Here is a 15259-nt window from a genome sequence, read left to right as displayed (position 1 = left end):
TGCACAAAGCCCCCATCAAAATGGAGGTTGACACAGTCAGCAATGGGAGTAAGCATGAGGGAATGCTTTAATGAGCATCCATTGCATCAGGCAGCAGAGGAACAGCCCTGCCAGTGACCTGCCATTGGGAGAATTGCAAACTGTGTTTACACTGGTGTGTTTCCAACCCTTCAGCTCCCGCTGGATTCTTCACTCCCACCTGCCACCAAACACACCATGGGCGAGATGGGAGAATTTCACCCATAGAATAGTTACAGACCATTCTGCCCAGCATATCTGCATCGACTCTCTACTGGACTGCCGGCACAATTCTGATAATTATCTGAAGAGAAAAGTTTTTGCAGGACTACAGGGAAAAGCGAGAGGGTGGGACAAGGTATGGTGCACTTGCAAAAAGTCAACGTAGATATGCTGGGCAGAATGGTCCGTAACTATTCAATGGGTGAAATTCTCCCATCCCACCCATGGTGTGTTTGGTGGCAGGCAGGAGTGAAGAATCTAGCAGGAGTTGAAAGGTTGGAAACAGACCAGCATAAACACAGTTTGCAATTCTCCCAATGGCAGGTCACTGGCAGGTCAGTTCCCCTGCTGCCTGGTGGTGTGAGCGTCATTCGCATTAATTTGCATGTCATGAATGCTCATTAAAGCATTAATGCTCATTAAATCTCCTGTGGCCTTCCAAACTTGTGTCATGTTGACATCAAATCCGTTGAAAAAGAGTGATGTGCAAAAGGCGAACCTCAGTTTGCTCAAGACTTTGAGGTGAATGCAACATGCACAGCCTATCTGCCGAGGGTTCTGGACAAACTGCAGGGTCTGCTGAAGACCGGTGGGCTGGAAAGAATGATGTGAGTGTGCTGGACTGGTGTTTAAGTATGGCACAGGACCTGTGAAGCTGACACTGGGTGGATAGATCAGCTGTCAATCTGCCAGGAGAGTCAAAAGGGGAACTCGCCTGTGCATAATTCATGAGTTTCCAAGCATCAGAATCTGGTGCAGGATGCTGCCATTCAGGCCAGTGGGAAAGGCACCCTCACACCCATCTGTCACCGCACTTAGTTTAAAACCAGAGATTTCCACTCTAAGGGAGCCATCATACTTGCTCATCTCGCTGGTCGACCAGTGTAGCCAGTCGGTAAGATCACGCGAGAGGCGAAAGCCGAGGAGTGCGCCTGGTTTCTTGCCTCTTGTGATATTAATGACCCTGTGCTGCTGGTGTAATCACCATCATACCCAGGAAAGAAAAGACTAATGAAACGAAGTTCATTTAAGTATTTAAGCTATCAGTTTAATATTATTAGTGATCCCAGGACACAATTGTCCAGGCTCATTTGCCTTAGCGGCCTTGCTAGTGGAGGTCCTCACCCACAAGGATCACATATTGTACCCATCAACGGGGGCCTGCCGAGATGGTCTTGCTGGTGGGACTGGAGGCCATTGAGGCCCCCTGAGTGGTTGGGGCAGGAGCAAGCATTGACCTTTGGGCAGTGCCAGCCTGCACTGCCCACTCAGACACTACCCATCAGGCACCATGTTAGTGCCAACCGGGCACCCTGGCACTCCTAACCAGGAACCAGGCAGTGCCAAGGAGAGAGGTCTGAGTGAAGGAGAGCGGTGTGGCTTAAAGGGGGCAGGGCCTAAAGGGGAGGCATGTCATAGGGCTGCGTACTCTGCATTACGGATTCCCGGGTGGTGAGTGGATAGGGGAGGGTGAACAGGGGTGGCAATCGACCAGAATGGGGGTGGGGGCGCTGTAGAAACTGGGGATGGCGATTAACTGAGAGGGGTGGGATTGGGGGTGTCAGGATAGAGAACAGCAATTGGGGGGGTTTGATATCTGGAGGGGGTGAGGGAGGGGGTGTCAATCTCCCAGTCCGCTAAGTACTTCTGTACACAGTGTACTGGGAGATTAGGGCACACGCGCAATAGTGCCCTCCAGCAGCCTGCAGCTGGCTTCTCAATGTGAATAGAGTCTGTGTGAGAATCACACCTTGCCTCTTTCTTTTCTAAGTGCCATAAGATAGTGTCTGGGAGCTCACCCAAAAATTGGATGTGATTCCCGTTTTCACGCATGGTTGGCACTTAGAATTCTTTTGCTAAAATTGCCCCCTAAATCTTTCTCACTAGTTGGTGACTGATAGAAATAACCTTTTTTGGAACTTCTTTACACACTTACGATAGAAATATCACATACAAGCATTTTTTTGTGTTTCAATTGTTTTCTAACCCAAATATTTATTTTATTAAATTCCAAACTTGGCCACTTACCATTAAATAGCCACTTTCCTTTAAATAGTTGCTGAAAGGCTTGACATTGCTTCAGTCACACACAAACTATAATCCTAATTCTCATGTATGTTCCAGCCTGAATATTAATATTAGCATGGTGTACATTATTAGCCAAGCTTATCTCAGGCACAATCAAAATGCATAATATTCTAATTGCCTTCACAACATCTTCCACGAACATTTTCAGAATTGCATGATTATTCTATATCCTGCTGTCTGCTCAGTATCCAAGGAGATACATTTTCCCTGCAAACTTAAACAACAACTTATTGAAAACATCAAGTGTATGGCTTCATTCCCCCCTATTACAATGCAAAGTTATATACTCACTACGGAGTTATACTGGTCCATTTGTGTCACTGAAGAACAATTTCACTGTGCCTGAGGAAGTGTTGTGGTGGTGTAGGTGTACCCGAAAGTTGAGTATTAGATGGGAGCCTGGATCTTCCACTCAGCTATTGTGCCAGTGGAAGTATGGCATACTGTCCTTGATCCAGGCCCTGGACAATTTTTCCAAAGTGATGTGCAATTTTCCAGGCAGTATGCCCAACTTCTGCCATGAGTCTGCCTGGCTGTAACAGGCATCAGGGGCCTTATGCAGCAGTACTGTGCTGGCAGCCTCTGTGTTGCTGTTATAGAAGGGAGGGGAAAGATTTAAAATGTTTAAAAAGATCGCCAAAGCCTATTCAACCACTTGCTTGTATGATGCATTTCTGTCATAATTTGAATGCCCTCAGTTGAAGGGCAATTGGGGATGAGTAACAAATGCTGCAATGCCAAATCATATGAAAGAATTTACAAAAATTTGCAGCATTTCAACGTTTGTGGGAATGCATTGTCCAACTTTCCTCATATCCAGCATAAAATCCCAACAAACAGTGTATTCTATAAGCCACCAACTAGTGGGAAAGACTTAGGGCAAAATTTTTCAGCTCTTCCCACCAGCAGGATCTTCTTGTCCCATCAAAGTTGATCCCCAGCAGGGTGGGTGATCCATGCAAAAGTCCACAGAGTTTGGCTAGACCGGGTTATTACACTGGCGCATCCACCAAAGGGGTTCAGCTTTGGTAGCAGTTGGAGAGGGAGCTATTGAATGCTTACAGCAAAGTAAATGGCCATTCTGTCCATCATATCCACGTCGGTTCTCTGCAAGCACAACTCATGTAGTCCCACTTGTCAGTCTTTTCCTGCACCCCTACAAACATTTTGTCTTTAGGTAACTATCCGATTCTCTTTTTGATTGAATGTGCCTCCACCACACTCTCAGGCAGTGTGTTCCAGATTTAATGAGCAGTCATAATAGAGGACTTTGAACAGGAATAGCGATAAACTGGAGGAAAGAGAGGGAAAAGAGTTCCTGAACTGTGTGTGGGAGAATTCTTTTGATCAGTTCATTTCTGACCCAAAAAAGGAACGTTGCTGGATCTGGTTCTGGAAAATGAGCTAGATCATGTAGATCAGATGTGAGTAAGGGAACATTTAGGAAACAGTGATTATGGTATCTTAAGATTTAGTTTAGCAATTGACAAAAGCAAGGAACAATCTAAAGCAATGAATCATAGAATCCCTACAGTGCAGAAAGAGGCTATTTGGCCTATTAAGTTTTCACCAGGGCTCCAACAGCATATCTTACCCAGGCCCTTTCCTCACCCCCATCCTGTAACCCCACATATTTGCTATGGCTAATCCATCTGACCTACACATTTTAGGACACTAAGGGGCAATTTTACTATGGCCAATCCACCAAACCTACATAATTTTGGACTTTGGGAGGAAACCCACACAGACAGAGGGAGAAACACACAAACTCGGTACATACAATCACCCAAACTGGGAATTGAACCCACGTGTCTGATGTTGTGAAGCAACAATGCTAACCACTGTGCCAGGTATCACTCTCAATATTTGACATGAATTGTGTAAGTTTTCAGTTTTTCCTGATTACTTAACAGATTAATTCCTCCTCTCAGGTATCTCTCTTCCGTCTACGGGCTATGCACCGTCATTCACTGAATCATTCTGCACTGACTGTCCCACAAGACAATTTACTTCCTTCTTTCTGAGCTCAGAGTTGTATTCCAGAAGTCCACGTTCATTTCTGTCCATGTCAGTCTTTCCCTCCCTGGCCCAAGTCCAGTGAAATCTGAGATGTCCTTAAACAGACAGAGGGTGGAACCTTCCCTGACGGCACCATGAGGCTGTTTCATGGCCAATTCTCACCCACCATATGTCCCTAGGAAATTACAAGGGCCTCATTTAGAATGGAATCATTCAGTTTCATTCACTCTCCATTCCAGTTGGAAGTCACCTCTTCCTCACTGCTTCTGAAATGAATGAAAATCCTTACGTGTTCATCATTTTGATATCTGTACAGCAAACTGGTGTAAAGCATAGGAATGCAGATCTCAGGAGTAAACATAGGGATGATACACGCTCAAGTTGTCCTGCTGAAAGATCCTGTGTGCGCTAGCTATCCTGTCTATCTTTAGAATATGTTGACCTTGATTACTTTTAAATCATTCCTATGTTCTCGGGTATATTGATGAATGTGATAACATTTTGTGGCTGCACTTGCTCCCAAGCTGGAAACTCCCACCCAAGGTCAACAGATCTTTGCAGGGTCTGTTGAATTTTCTGTCCCACCTGCTACAATTCCCGTGTGAGGGGCGGGGGTTGGGGGGGATGGGAAAATTCAGCCCATAGCCTTGAACTGTTCAGTTGGAGAATATTGGAGGCATGCCTCAAGATTTTTATAGTGTAAAAATGTGCCACGAACAGTTAAAAGGTTGGGACTCACTGATCTTAAGTAAAAATATTTAATTGGAGAAGGGACAAATCCAGTGGGTGGAGAACTGACCCATTCTAGGTAAATTGGAGTCAAAGATTGGCAGCCAAACTGCAATGGGGCAATGAGCTGTCTTCAGAGGTGAGATGGCTTTCTCTGCATTTTATTCTCTCATGGGATGTGGGAAGGCCAGCATTTGCTGCCCATCCCCAATTTCCCTTAAATTTTGGGACCGTTAACAATCAATCAATTTTTTTGCTGGCACTGCCCCTAGCACTCCCCCCTGGCAGCTGAGGTCACTGTCTCATTCACAGCTTGCCAGCCAATATGATGTCATGGAACTCACCCCTTCACTTTAATTGTTTGAGTTTAAAAATATGGCGGGAAAAACTGGCTGTTCAGCTGGCGGGTTACACTCCATTTTATTTGCGTGAATTCACACCTAGGTTAAAAAAAATGAGAAAACTCCTCCCAGTGAATTTCCATTGCAAGATGTAACAATCATCCATCTCTGGAAGAGATTAATTATATTTGAAGAAGAAATTCTCTCGGACCAGTGCAGTTACATGGGCTTTAACTCAACTTCTGGAATTGAGTGACAAGCTTTCTGCCTCAGCCACCATGACCAGCAAAAAACCCATAAACAATGAACTTCCAAGTTTTGCTTAACCTGCAGCATTGAACTTTAACTTGGCTAAGAAAGTAACTACTTCCAGTATAACTTGTACATATTCACATGATTGCATGGGTGTACTGTGGGTTGGACAACTGAAGATTCACGGGATTACCTTTCTAAATATTTTCCTAACTTTATCTGGTAGTGTTTTTTTTGAAACTCAAGAAAGCCTGACAGACTTGTTTTTGTTTTGTTTTTATTCCAATTCAATCAAATCAAGTCCAATTCAGAGTCTCAACAAGTTGAGACATTCCCAATCCAAACTGACAAGACAGGGCTCTCACCTCCTGTCTTGGGCTTGATCTACATGATCCAAGCTGATTGGAGTAGGTGTAGCTCCTTCTCCAAGGCTTGATCTCATTTGCATTTTAGCCAAAAGGCCGAGATGCCGCTTTAAAAAATTGCTTCAAATGAAGCTGAAATGTAACCTAATGACTTCAACCAAGCACAGCATGTTGATACTACACTTGATCTTAGCCAAAAGGCTGAGAAGCGATGTCAGACTTGTTCCTTTTCAACCAGTATGTATATGATTAACTATAAACATTGACGAAGAACTAGCGTCCTTCCAGATTCTTCAGCAAACCTATTACGATCAGACTTAGGGTGCAATCACAGAGTAGTTAATTTTATGCATTCTCACAAGGCCATAATGGGAACTTAGGGTTGAAATTACTGATATTTTTCAGATAGAGCCTGTGCAGAAGGTGATTTTCCATGTTTCATTTTCCCTTCCTTGTCCTTCTCTTCAACCTCTTCATTTACCTCTCCTCAGCCTCCTTTGATTCCCTTCCACCCTCTTCGAGCAGTTTGTCTTGCTCTACTTAGCCCATCGCCTCAGTAATGATATGATTCCAAAACAAAGGATTACAATTGCATCCATGCAATTAGCTTTCTGGAAGACTTGAATTCAGCACAATGTATGTCAGCAGCTGCCACATCGCTCCCTATCGACATTTCAAACTTGGGAACACCTATAGGAAGTATCAAACATGTTTTTATTTTTAAGTTTATTTATTAGTGTCACAAGTAGGCTTACATTAACATGGCAATGAAGTTACTGTGAAAATCCCCTAGTTGCCACACTCAGGTTCCTGCTCAGGTACACTGAGGGAGAATTTAGCATGGCCAATGTACCTAACCAGCATGTCTTTCAGACTGTAGGAGGAAACCTGAGCACCTGGAGGAAATCCATGCCGACACAGGGACAAGATGCAGAATCCGCACAGACAGCGATCTAAGCCGGGAATCAGACTGGGGTCCCTGGTGCTGTGAGGCAGCAGTGCTAACCACTGTGCCACCGTGCCGCCATGTGTAAAACTGCAGCAGTAACCAGTAACCCTTCAGCAGTCAATGATTGAACCATTATTGATGGGAGGAAGGCTTTTCTTGCTGCTTCACATTATAGAATCATAGAATCCTTACAGTGCAGATGGAAGCCATTCAGCCCAGTGAATCTGCACCAACCACAATCCCACCCAGGCCCTATCCCTATAACCTCACTTATTTACCCTGGTAATTCCATTACACTGAGGGGCACTTTACCATGGCCAATCAACCTAACCTGTGCATCTTTGGAGTGTGGGAGGAAACTGGAGCACCCAGAGGAAACCCATGCAGAGACGAGGAGAACATGCAAACTCTGCACAGCCAGTGACCCGAGGCCAGAATTAAACCCGGGTCCCTGGCACAGTGAGGCAGCAGTGCTAACCACTGTGCCACCATGTGTTCAGCTGTGTGAGGTCAAGTTTAGGCATTGACTGGAAAATGGAGTAATGCTCCCTATAATTTCAATTTGTGTGCATGGCTATTAGTTGCCCTATGCAGACCCTGTTAGATTGCTGTACAGACATGCCTGTAGCATCTTAAAGAAAACTCTGGCTGTGTTAGCCTGTTTGCTCCCTGTGTTGTATATCCCAGATTGCTGCATGACTGCCCACCTCTGCAACTTACAGGGAACTTGGACTGTGGAGCTCCAAATGGCATCAAATCAGCATTTCACACAATTGGTATCTGCCTGCTCTGCAGACGTGCAGTGCACTTCAAGTGCACACAAGCTAATGCATTCACCAAAATACTGCCCGGCATGCCACATGTCAGACTTGTGTGTGCGTGCAACGTATGTCATTTCATCCCTGCTGATATGGAAATGATTTTGTCTACTTATTTCCATCATTACAGTGATAGAAGCTCTTTTGCGGGCAATAGAGCCACAATATCATCAAGACAGTCTTTCACTCACCTCAAAAGCTGCACAGTCTTAAAAGGGCACCATAACCATTAGTCATAAGCCAGGAATTGACTTCAAATGAAAAATACAAAAGAACCCAGATCTCAATGCAGGCACCTACCTGCTTAAATAAACTGTAATTACAGTAACATATCTCATTGCATTTTAAGACCAAACAAACTCTACAATTTATGAGGAGATATTTCAAAAAGACAAAGCAAGTTAGGGCTTGAATATTTTCATAAGCATTCCCATGGGAATATACCTTCATTCCAAAGTGCAATGTGTGTTGCACATCCTTAACCTCTGACAGCCACCTTCATTTGAAAATTAATCCTCAGCTAAAGGGTTTCTCTATAGACCCCAGAAGAAAAACATTGCATTACAAGGAAAGTGAAGCAGATGTGTTTCAGTTAGTCAATGGTATCCTCACCAGAGTTCACATGCTCACTCACAATGGCTTGCTTGGAAATATTCCTTTTACACAATGACCGCAGGCAGCCTTTATCTCTCCACGGTTTGGTTTTTGTTTCTCCTAATCTGTCCTTGGGCAAGATCATTTCATCACCAAATAAATAGTCTTGTCTGTTTGTCCATGTCAATACGAGAGCTCATAACTTATTTTGCACACCTCCCACATACATGCAAAACAGGCATTGCAAATCTGCTGCATATCAGATTGCACTAGATTGAAATACAAAAGGGGCAGATTCTAAAATGGGCAATCGACTATCAAATAGTACGGTGGCACAATCGTTAGCACTACTGCCTCACAATGCCAGGGACCTTGGTTCGATTATCAGCTTGGGTCACTGTCTGTGCAGAGTCTACACAATTTTTCCATGTCTACATGGGCTTTCTCCTGATGCTTTGGGTTCCTCCCAAAGTCCAAAAATGTGCTGCTTAGATGCATTGGCCGTGCTAAATTCTCTCTTAGTGTACCCAAACAGGCACCATGTGGCAACTAAAGGATTTTCACAGTAACTTCATTGCAGTGCTAATGTAAGCCTACTTGTAACACTAATAAATAAACTTTAAAAATAAAAACAGAAGATGCTGGAATAATCCAGCAGGTTTGGCAATATCTGTGGAGAGAGAAAGAAAGTTCAATGTGATTCTTCTGCAGGACTGGGCTTGGGGCGCCAGCGTTACAGCTGGTCAACAGGATGAAATTCTACCCCTAATATGTTAACCAGGTCAACTCTGCCTCTCTTTACATCAAGGATCCAAAAAAGAGCTACTAATTCCAGAATGGTTTGTTTAAATAAGCTGCATATCTTGTGGAAGCTGCCATTACAGGCAGAACCTATAACTGGCTGAAACGTAATAACACCAGGTTGAAGTCCAACAGGTTTATTGGATAGCACGAGCTTTCGGAGTGTTGCCCCTTCATCTCCTGATGAAGGAACAGCACTCTGAAAGCTTGTGGTGTTGGACTTTAACCTGGCATTGTGAGACTTCTTACCATGCCCACCCCAGGCCAAACCCAGTATCTCCACAGCATGGCTGAAATGTGACAGAGGCTGATCTCACTGCCAGTAATTTTACCTAAGCCCGATTCAAAACCTCCCTGCATCTTCACTTTCAGGCTATTGTTCAAGTGGGATCATTAGAAAATTCCTATTCCGACTCTAAGCACTCAGAATCCCCAAGGCAACAAATCCCGGAAGAGGTGAACTCTCTACTGCTATACCTGGGCAACAGCTTGAGAGGTGGGATAGAATAGCATTCAATAGAAATCAGCATTCTTGTTCCTGATTCCCCCCCCAACCCCCCACCATCTGTGGTAGAATCTGTGCACATGCATGTCAGGGAGCACAGGAATGTCTTTGTCTGTGTTGGGTTCTTCATCCTCTCATTGCTGCTTAAATTCAAAGGCTTGCAAACACCTAAGCACTTGCACATGCGCCTACATGAGGAATAGCTACTTAGGAATTAAAGCAACTGTACTACAATTGGACACGCTTGAAACCTTGCCTGCATGAAGAATTTTCTCAGGAAAGGAGAAAGCTTTTTAAAAGGAAGCTGTGTTGTAATCCTTTGGCACTCACTTTCCTGCCATTTGCTGATGGAGCTATCAGCCCCAGCCTGACTCAGTGACTTCAGGGAGAGAGTGAAATGGGACAAGATCTTTTCTCCTTTCTGGCATCATATTTAAAATTGCAAGTTTTTTTGTCATAATACACCATTGAGTAGCATAAAACGATTGGTACTTAAGCTATTTACAATAATGTCACAGCAAAATGTAAATTTGAACTGGTAATTGGAACAAGTCAAATGTAAAAGAGCAATAAATGAACTCTTTTTTAAAAAAATGTGCCAGCAGTCCTAAAATCATTAACTTTAAATCTTTGTTAGGCTCACTGAGCAGCAAATGTGTTCGTACAAAGTACAAGTTGAACTGAACAGACCTGGGGGCAGGATGGGTAGTAGGAGGTACAAATCTATTCTGCATGGTATTTTGGCTATCTATTAACTGAATTATATTTTGTGTTACGATAGCCTTATCACATATTTTACCACATCTTTGTAAAGAAATGCTTGTCTATGGCAAAGTGCACACATTAAAAGTAAAGGTAAGCCATTTATAGTAGCTATTTTAAACCAGGGCTTAATAGAAGGCAAAGAGCAAACAGGAAAGTATCATTTGCATACCCCAGACACTAAAAAAAAGGAATACAGTACAACATGGAATTAAGAAACAGGATAGTTCAACTTTCCATGCTATGCTGTATTTCATTAAACAATCTACAATGCCTGTGGAACTCAATGAAAGAACTAAATTACCTTGTGTTGAAGCATTGCCGTCCGCTGCTGTAGATTTCTCTTGTAACTTGCCTTCCCCTCCTTGCCAGTTTACATATTCAGTTCCAAATATTCCGGGAGTAGGCTTCAGCAGACAGAGAGATCATTATTTACAGAGATCGTGAGGCTCCTATTTTCGCCTTCAACTCAAAAAGGCAAAACCTGTGAATTGATTGGTATTGTAAGCTCCGTCATTGAACTCCTCCCACCCACACCGCCGCCCCCCCAGTCCTAATCGCAGAGCTCTTTCTAATCAGTATAATGAAATGCACTACTCTACAGCGGAGCACCTTTCTGTATTTCACAGTATGTTGACACGCACAATACAGCTTGCTTAGCCAGTTCACTTATCCTTACAAGAACAGGGTGAGACCCCATCCATTGAGATACTCCAGATTACAGCATGTGAAGCAACTTGAAGGTATATTTAACAAACACAGTGGGAGGATAGAAAAATGAACTAACGGATATACCAGTTTCTCAAAGTTGAAAACCAAAGGACCAGAATTATTTAAAGTTTATTTATTATTAGTCACAAGTAAGACTTATATTAATGCTGCAATGAAGTTACTGTGAAATTCTCCGAGTCACCACGCTCCGGTACCTGTTCGGGGGAAACCCACACAGACATGGGGAGAATGTGCAAATTCCACACAGACAGTAACCTGAGCCAGGATTCGAACCTGGGTCCCTGGCAGTGTGAAGCAGCAGTGCTAGTCACTGTGTTACCATGCTGCCAAAGTAATGGCAAGTGTAATGATGCATGTCATTTTAATGTATAAATCATATGGCAACTTTGGCATGGCAGAGAGACTCAATGAACTGCAAATTGTTATGAGTTAACTGGACAATTTACTGTAGTGATAACAGACTTCCCACCTTCAGTCTCCTTGTGAGTTTCAAAATATTGCTGGAGTTACACATTTATTGCCAATTAAACACACCGTGGAAGAAGGTTGGGACTGGAAATTAATAGCGCAAATACCTTTCGAACGTGAAGGTAATGTTTCTACATAACCTAACTTCAGAGGCCCAAAAAAGGGAATTATTGAAACTATGATTTCTCTTCCTCCTAGGTGGCAAATTGTTTCGACAAATCCTTAAAATTTAAACTTTCCTATAAAGAAGTGCTTCATTTCCTCTGTCTCTTTCTTCCTGCCTCTATTAATTCCCACTTTTTTATTTTTCACTCTGTACCTGATTTGCTCCAATTCAGTCTGTTTCCTTCTTTGTCATTTTCTGGTTCTTTCTCAATCCTTACACCTATTGGTAAAGGATAGACTGTTGGTCTCATTGAGGTCCATGATGCCCAATGCCTATGATCGACTCACGCTCCCAGCAATTTGCCAAGCAGAATTGTTCAAGTTGAAGGATTATGAATAAACTCTAACTAATTGATCAGCATTATTGCCACAGCCAGGGAAACAGGGACGGAAATGATGCACATGATCTGCGGTTAGATCAATCAAACAGCTGTAGAAATGTGGAGGTTGGATAGACAACTCTTTTCTACAGCATCAGAAAATGGATGAAGATGTTCAATAAATGTTATCCATAAAGTGCTTCAGGACATTCTGAGCTCATAAAAAGATTTATATAAATAGAAATCTTCCTTTCTTTGATTAAAAAGTCAATTGATCTGCTGGATCTTTGCCAGCATTTGAAATGTAAAGAAAATGTAGTGTAAAATTCACAACATTGCTGTATGACCCCCAGTAGCTTCTTCAAGTAGCCATCTTTATGTGGGAGTCTAGAGGTTGATCATGAGTCAGCTAGTTGACTGCGAAAAGGCGATACAACCACTTGACCTGTACCTCCCTCCAATATCTCACAAACACACTCATCTACCAGAAGAGAACACTTGTCGAGCCTGGAAAGTGGAAATTTCACCTATGAAGATACCACCTACCGCTCTTGCGGAAGTGGGAATAGGGTCAAGCTCATACTTCATACATGTGCGTTTCACAGAGGAAGTTCCCCATTTAAATCAGCAGCTGCCTTCACTCCTGTATTATTTTGATGAAATAGTGGTGTGAAACAGTAATGTGCATGGTTAGGCCTGTTAAGAGCAGGTCTGAATTTTGTGACATTTTTTAGGATAGCCACTTGTTAGAGGATTTTTCAGACGAGCTGGCAAATATACTCAGGAAACCAATGTCACAGTATAAAGGTAAAACTTTATTAAAAATCAGTGATCAATGAGCGAGATTATTGACAATGGCCTCCGATACAGAATACCAGGACTCATTGAATAAGCTCTGATGTTATCAGTAAAAATCAAGATAGTTATATATTTTCTTAATCTAACTCTCCACCTTACATTAGTATAAAAGTAATGTCATTTAGTGTTAATACATCAATATAAATCTCTGTCAGACAATCCAGTCAGTTGCTCAGTATGTCCCAGTATAATGATTTCTTATTTGTCTATTACCAACTGGATGTTGTCCCTACTCTAGTTTGATTACTTCCCTGTTGCCTGGATACAGCAGCCATTACTATAATGGCCAACATGGAGTTTTCCCACCAGCTTACTGCAAAGATTGTCTCGACAACTTGTCCCCACGTTCAAGGTTATGTCTAATCTGTGTCTGGGCTGTGAACCAACTATCCATTAAAGTTTCAAAATGTGTTCCCTTACAATCTCGCAGATATGGCCATACTGGCTAGGGCTCCCAGGACAATGGGCAAATTATTCAATTTTCCCATTATGCTCCTTGACTGAAAATGTTCAATTATAGTAAAATACTTGAAATGCATTTAAAAATACTGAGTTATATGTCTTAAAATCATAGGTACTTGATTTATATCTCTTAATATGTGGGTAAGTCATCATTCCTTTACCTACTCTTAGCTTTGTTGGTGTCTGTATTCTGTCTGAACAAGAGAAACCTAAAATAATCACTTTCACCATTGTATCCTTTCAAGAGGTGAAGGGGCTCCTTTGGAATTTGCTGTCCCAGAAGCGGAAAAAACTCAATACCAACTATCTGATTTAAACCCAAGGGAGTAGGAGGATGGGGCTGCTGGCCTTGGCAAGATAGGCCTATATTGTTTGCTCTTACTGCCTAAATAGATTGTAATAGAAGTCTGTGCTTGCAAAAGGTGCATTCTGCTTTGTGAGAAGGGAAATACAAGGTGGCAACACACTCTCACCCGTAGACGCCATAGCAGTCAAGCAATGCGAGTAGCTCAAGGCCAGAGGGAGGGCACAAGATGAGGAGATAGAGACAGTATCACACATACCAGGAAGGAGGAAGGGCAGAGGCAGGACAACCAGGTATTAACCTGTGGGAAGACTGTAGAGACCAAAGACACCCTGTTGTAACATGATGAAAAGACCAGTGCTGGAAGTTACTGAGATTAAGCCATGAGGTGGTGACAGACATATTTTCTGTGATCCAGCCACATTTTACTGACTCCACGCTATGCCAGTGGAGGTAAACCATGGCTATCAATTCTTATGCCTCAGACTTTTTCCAGGGCCCAGCAGGAGCCATATATCACAGTCAGCAATTTTACTCAAATTGCTATAAAGGCCCCACTTCAACATGCAAACACCTTTGTTAACGAAAAGCCTTTCCATTCACTCAAAAACCGAGGCAATTAGTAACCACAGCAAGTTCTTCTTCCATCTGGGTGTGGTGGAGAAAAGCCCTGCACAAAAGTTTGGTGCCATGCATGTAATGGCTGTGACTCCAAAGTGGCATGCTGTGTTCCACAACCACTAACTAGTAACCCTACTGGCTTACTCCCTCTTATACACACTGCTACGGCTTGACTTACGTGCAGATGTGAGGGACCTGGGCAAGGCTCAACTGTGTGGGCACATTCTGATAGATGGATGGCAAGAGGGCAAGTGGATGAGATAACTATGACACTGTTAATCATTCATCCACTGAACCTTGGCAACTAACTGCATGACTGCAGAATATGTTTACCAGGTAGTGTTGCTAAGGGGATGCCATCCCCATGGCTGTGTCTTGTGAATGCACACTATGATTTCAATATAGTATATTGTGAATAGGAAGCAACAGTGACTATTTTCTTCCCCCCCACCCCCCACCCTCCCCTCAGCTGCACCCCCCCCCCGACCCCCCCACCCCCGCCACCCCCCTTCCAGCCCCAGGAAAGGCAACAGGATCATCCAATCCAGGGACAGCTAACAGTCGGACAACATTTACAGAGTTCCCCCACTCATCTCATAAGTCAATGACATTATGTCAGAAGGAAATCCCACAACACCAGTTTAAAGTCCAAACAGGTTTATTTGGACCTGTTTGGACTTTAAACTAGTGTTGTGGGATTTCTTTCTGTTTTACTCCAGTCCAACGCTGGCATCTCCACATCATTATATCAGAAGCACAGGGACTTTACCATCACCTTCTGACCTCTCAAAAGGGTGTACCTGCTTCTTACCTATATCTGAGCTACTCAACTCGTGCTGGGCTCGATTCCCAATTCATCACCACTC

General features: G+C 43.2%; 1 protein-coding gene and 1 non-coding gene across 3 annotated transcripts in view; both read right to left on the bottom strand.

The window, feature by feature from the left end:
* Positions 1 to 10961, bottom strand: part of LOC145340907 (beta-galactoside alpha-2,6-sialyltransferase 1-like) — a 149014-nt gene extending 138053 nt beyond the window's left edge. For both annotated transcript variants that reach the window (XM_080185467.1, XM_080185469.1), the window contains exon 1: positions 10768 to 10961. The gene's annotated coding sequence lies outside the window, so the exon portion shown is untranslated. The remainder of the gene's footprint in view (positions 1 to 10767) is intronic.
* LOC145341672 (U2 spliceosomal RNA) lies at positions 6056 to 6247 on the bottom strand. Its single transcript, XR_013886430.1, has one exon. It is a non-coding gene; the product is annotated as a U2 spliceosomal RNA (small nuclear RNA).
* Positions 10962 to 15259: the final 4298 nt, after the last annotated feature.

The sequence above is a fragment of the Carcharhinus amblyrhynchos genome, chromosome 3, assembly GCF_965287045.1.
Source record: "Carcharhinus amblyrhynchos chromosome 3, sCarAmb.v2.hapA, whole genome shotgun sequence".
Lineage (NCBI taxonomy): Eukaryota > Metazoa > Chordata > Chondrichthyes > Carcharhiniformes > Carcharhinidae > Carcharhinus > Carcharhinus amblyrhynchos.
This window is presented reverse-complemented; position numbering and strand designations above follow the sequence as displayed.